Source organism: Lathyrus oleraceus, chromosome 3 (genome assembly GCF_024323335.1).
Source record: "Lathyrus oleraceus cultivar Zhongwan6 chromosome 3, CAAS_Psat_ZW6_1.0, whole genome shotgun sequence".
Classification (NCBI taxonomy): Eukaryota; Viridiplantae; Streptophyta; class Magnoliopsida; order Fabales; family Fabaceae; genus Lathyrus; species Lathyrus oleraceus.
Genome location: NC_066581.1, coordinates 200,391,261 through 200,396,532, shown reverse-complemented (window position 1 = coordinate 200,396,532; position 5,272 = coordinate 200,391,261). Strand labels below are relative to the sequence as shown.

General features: G+C 38.8%; 1 non-coding gene across 1 annotated transcript; it reads right to left on the bottom strand.

The window, feature by feature from the left end:
- Window positions 1-4,951: 4,951 nt before the first annotated feature.
- Window positions 4,952-5,058, bottom strand: LOC127133591 (small nucleolar RNA R71). Its single transcript, XR_007807545.1, has one exon. It is a non-coding gene; the product is annotated as a small nucleolar RNA R71 (small nucleolar RNA).
- Between the last annotated feature and the right edge of the window lie 214 nt (window positions 5,059-5,272).

Genomic DNA, 5,272 nt, shown 5'->3' with positions numbered 1-5,272 from the left:
TGATATATGGAGGTCAGGAAGAGCTTGTTGTAATTGGATACACCGATGCTAGCTTCCAGACAGATAAGGATGACTTTAGATCACAATCTGGTTATGTGTTTTGCTTAAACGGTGGCGCTGTGAACTGGAAAAGTTCAAAGCAAGATACAGTTGTTGATTCTACAATTGAGGCCGGGTATATTCCTACCTCAAGTGCAGCAAAGGAAGATGTTTGGATCAAAAAGTTCATTAGTGAACTTGGCATAGTTCCTAACATTGTGGATCCCATTGGTCTCTATTATGATAACAATGGTGCTATCGCACAAGCTAAGGAGCCTAGATCTCACCAACGATCCAAACACATACTTAGGCGTTATCACCTCATTCGAGAGATAATAGATAGAGGAGATGTGAAAATATGTAGAGTACCTACACTTGAAAATATTGATGACCCATTGACAAAGCCTCTTGCACAGCAGAAGCATGATGGCCCTACTAGATCTATGGACATTAGGGATATGCTTGATTGGCTCTAGTGCTAGTGGGAGATTGTTGGTGTAAGCCCTAGAGGCCAATACTTTTCGCACTTGTATCGAATTATTTATTAATAATAAAAGGTTTTTTCTTTATTATGTTTGTTTAATAAAGTCCCTAGAATAGTTAGTCCATTTAATGTATCAAGTGTGACTTAATCATGAGATCCCATTAAACATAAGGATACTACTCTTAAAGTACCCGTAGTCGAGCTTTGTTGTGAAGTGGAATAACATTAAAGCATTAATACTATTATGTATATAGACTGATGATCACATCTCATGGATCATGGATAAGGAATTATCAAGTCCTTAACATAAGTATGAATATTGAGAGTAATATTTATGCTAGATTGACCCGCTATGAGAATACTATATAGAATGTTAAGCTAAGTGTCATTAGTTATTCTCCTGGTGATAATGATGTATACCACCCTTTGACCTGAAACCACTATGTACCCTAGATGTAGAGTCGAGTGCCTTATTGTTGATCAAACATTATCCGTAACTGGATGACCATAAAGACAGTTGATGGGTACTCCACGAAGCATGTTGAGGGGCATAAGTGACCTAGATGGAATTTGCACATCTTGCGTAACAGGATAAATGTCTATAGGCCCAATATTGAACTGGACAAGGATGACATGGTTTATGCCTTGTGTTCAATATAGACATAAGGGCAAAAGGGTAATTATACACATAAGTATTATCGCAAAAGGATTTGTCATATCACATGACATTTTTGTGTCTTGGGTAGCAGTGATGTGTTGCTAGATATCGCTCACTGTTTATTATGTTAAATACATGATTTAATATAATTGCTAATGTCACGAAAACCTACAGGGTCACACACAAAAGGACGGATTGATGAGAAATAGAGTAACTAAGGAACACCATAATGTACGGTGCACTTAAGTGAATTGTAGAACATCGTAATGTATGGTGTACTTAAGTAGAATACGAAATATGGTAAGGTACCACATGCTTAAGTGATTTTGGCATATCATAAGATATGGGCCACATACACTTAAGTGGGTTTTTAAGCTTGCAGCCCACACAAGTGGTTCTATAAATAGAACCCTTGTGCAGAAGCATTTGTGTAGTTGCAATTTCGTTTCTCTCTCTCTCTCTCTCTCTCTCTCTCTCACTCACTCAAAGACTTCATTTGTAGCAGCTAGCACTCATATTGAAGGAATTCGTTCGTGTGGACTGAGTAGAGGCGTTGTCACCATTCAACGTTCGTGATCGCTCCATAGATCTGCATCAAAGGTTTCAATCGCCACAAGAGGTAACAATTCTATCACTGATCATGCCCATTCGTAAGGATCACTAAAGGAGAAATTTTTTAAATTCTGCTGCGTTATGGATCGCCCTTCTCCTTCATTAGAACCCTAGCATCCTGCAGCCCATACCACTTCAATTAATTCATGACCAAGCTGCAAAAGAAACCATGACATATCAAGCACACCAAGTCGGAAAGTCATAGGTGAATCAAAACCAAATGAGTTAATACATATATGAGCAATATGACACTCATGCTGCAGAAGATAAACCATGTTGGATGCACAAGTCAAGGCACAAACTGAGCATGTCGGAACTGCAACATACCATGCTAGAATGAAAACCACTAGCTGCAATCCAAGCCTAAGGCCTAAAGTGAATTCCCTACTGCTTGACCACATGAAGTCAGGACATGTCCATATGAGATCCACAAGTTTGTATCAAAAAATAAGCCATGCATCACAAGTTGGCGGCAAGTATATTCACAACTACCATATTTGACTTCAACATGAAACGATTGGCATAGAAGTGAATTAACAGTCTAATACAAGGGAATTTCATTTCTAACCTTGTTAGGGAGCTAGCAGTAGCTTCCCTATTATTATCATCAGACCTTTAATTCATTACATGTGGAGTTGGTCATGATGCAAGCTGCTCCACCAGAAGACCACTCCAACCTAATAGAATCCTTACTAACATCAGGGTGTGCCAACGTATTGAGTTCAAAATGGAGGGTTGTCCACAATGAATGTTACACCATAACACCAAGGAGAAAATGCTAGGCCTGCAAACAACAGCAGAGTCGACAGCAGAGTAAGGATAGCATTGACAAACACATAAACCATAATGGAAGGCATTGGAATACTAGGTCATCATCAGCAGTAATCACTTGTATCCATAAGCATTAACCTTACCTTGCTTGCAGAAGACATTTGCTTGCAAGCTACCTGCAGTTTGAGTTAGTGGTGCAGCAGTCATGACCAACATCCTCCAAATCATCAAATGCCAAGCATCAAATTATCACTTTGGTTTACACTGCATAAATGATCACACCGAATTACACCGTGTTTTTGACTCGAATTTCACATGTTTATTAGGAATTTATTATCATTTTTTTTGTATTATGCTCTATTTTCTCTTGTTTTCAGATATTTAGCACTTTCGGACTCTTGGAAGAAACGAAGCAAAAAGACCTAAAATTAGGGTTTTTCGGCGGCCGCTATAGGGGAAGCCATGAGTCACCAGCCCTCAACTAGGAGGTAACCGCCACGTTCCCATGATTCACCCCATTTACACACATGGCGTGCGCCATGAAGGGATGACGGGCGCCACCTTTGGAAATCACGTTCCCACTAAAGCCCACTAAGGAGAAGTTGGAGGGCACCATGGTCTTTACAAACTGCTGAGAATCTCTATAAATAGCTCATTTCATTTTGTTTTCTAGCATCCAACTTAGTTTTACAACACTAAGCATATAGTTATCATTTGTAATAGCGAAAATCCATCACATCGGAGGGTTATTGCACCTTTGTGAGATTGAGTTGGGTCACTTTGAGTTGCTGTCGTCTTTAGCTTCAGGAGTCAGAGGTTTATTTTTGTACCAGACTCGAAGCCTCCGCTTGGAGCAGGTTCTTATTTATCGCTTTTATTTTGTTTATTTCCCGCATCGCTTTTATTTTATTTATTTCCCACATCTCTTTTATTTTATTTATTTCCTGCATCGCTTTTACTTTATTTATTTCCCGCATCGCTTTTATCTTATTTATTTCCCGCATCGCTTTTACTTTATTTATTTTCCGCACTCGCTTTATTTTATTTATTTTCCGCACTCGCTTTAGTTTATTTATTTTACGCACTTTACTCGCTCTTTACGCCTCTCATTTTAAAACAAACTTTTCATCATGATTAACGCCGTTATGTTCGTTTGTGTTACCATGTCTGGCTAAATCTTTTAAAGGTTAGAATGTAAAGGTCGCGGTTAAAGTAATGTTTCACATATTGAAATCAGTAGAAATACTTTAAAGGCTGTTTTGATTTTTAACTTGAGTTTTCTAAAACAAACTTGGTTAGTTTTAATTATTCGAGGAGTGCGAGAACACCCTGGCAAGTAACTAGGAATCTTTATCACCTTAAGGAAAACTATTTTTGAAACTGTTTTCGGACGCGTTAATAGGTTTAAAATAAGTAAACTCCTTGGGTAAACCTTCCAAATCAAAATCACTTTTCAACTAAGTTTACGAGTCTCATTTCTTAAAAATAGGTTTACTACTTTAGCGTTTTGCGCACCTTTTATAAGTGACAATAAAAGGCCTTAATTTAAGGGTAAACTCGGTTCTGAATACGCGAAAGCGACAGTTCCTGTTAAATGGATTCTTTTCAAGAGTAGAAAATATTGCCTCATAAGTAGTTCTATTTAGACAATCGAAATATCACTTAACTAACGTGAATTACATTCAACCTGTCTTTACCTGCATTTATTATTTACCATTATTTTGCAAACCCAATATCTCTTTTATACCGCCTTAGATAAACACCGTAACGATAGTATTCGATAGATTGACGATTGGTCTATGTGGGATCGATATTCTTTTATATTACTTTGACGTTATTCGTGCACTTGCGAATACAAGCGATCAAGTTTTTGGCGCCGTTGCCGGGGACCAACTTCGTCAAATTTCGTATCCTGTTGGTACAGTGTCTAGACTAAGCCATTATTAGCCGGTAAATGCGAAGAACCCGTAGTACCAAAAATTTAGTAGATCCTTTAGCGGAATCCAAACTTTATACTCGTACACGCCTCTTACTCATCCGAATTAAGAAAGCTATGGCCGAGAATCGCAATTTGCCCAACCCTCTGATGAGGAACCTAGTTCGAGTATAGTAAACCCCCTTATACCTGCTAACAATTTCGAACTAAAACCATCTTTGTTGCAATTAGTGCAACAGAACCAATACGCAGGTCTCGCAACCGAGAATTAGCCGACACCTTTAAATCTAACGGTGCTTCACCCGCTGCGATCCGTTTAAGATTATTTCCTTTCTTCCTCAGGGATAGAGCACGTTCATGGCTAGATTCACTTCCAGCTAATTCAATAACTACCTGGGAAGACCTTAGGAGAGTATTCATTGCTAGATATTTCCCCCCTAGCAAGACTGTTGTTCTTCGAAACCAAATAACTAGATTTGCTCAAAACCAAGGAGAATCGCTTTTCGAAGCTTAGGAGAGATATAAAGAGCTATTAAGAGTCTGCCCACACCATGGCCTAGAACAATGGCTGATCGTTCATACCTTCTACAATGGACTCCATTATAATAACAAGATGAGCATCGACACTGCCGCAGGTGGCGCGCTGATGAACAAACCTTATCCAGAAGCTTGTGACCTAATTGAAGATATGGCCCAAAACCATTATCAATGGGGAACTGAACGAGCATCAATAGAGAAAAAGGAGACCCAAGGTGGAATACATGAGGTAAGC